Genomic DNA, 373 nt, shown 5'->3' with positions numbered 1-373 from the left:
TTTCTTTCTCTCTTTCCTATTTCTTTCTTTTCCTCTAACCTTTTCACCCGCAGCTCCGATGGTACGCTGGATCAACACTGGTATTTTGCTGGGTACCAATAGAGATGATTAACTGGCTGTGTAGGCGTCTGGTGATGACGTAATGGTGGGGAGGAAAAACGAGAGGAAAGTGTAGGTATCAGGTTATATTATGCGTGAAGAATGGCCCAACGCAGGTTGGTATTCCCTGAGGCTATACCCAATGCACACTGTCAATCAGATCCAGTCGAAATGAGTTCAGGCAAGTCGGATTTTCCTCCATGGCTCGTGACCAAATTCTCCAATATCAAGCATGGTCGTTTTTTGTTTGTTTGGGAGCGAGTGGATTTGGGGA

Source organism: Aplysia californica, unplaced genomic scaffold (genome assembly GCF_000002075.1).
Source record: "Aplysia californica isolate F4 #8 unplaced genomic scaffold, AplCal3.0 scaffold00049, whole genome shotgun sequence".
Classification (NCBI taxonomy): domain Eukaryota; kingdom Metazoa; phylum Mollusca; class Gastropoda; order Aplysiida; family Aplysiidae; genus Aplysia; species Aplysia californica.
This window is presented reverse-complemented; position numbering follows the sequence as displayed.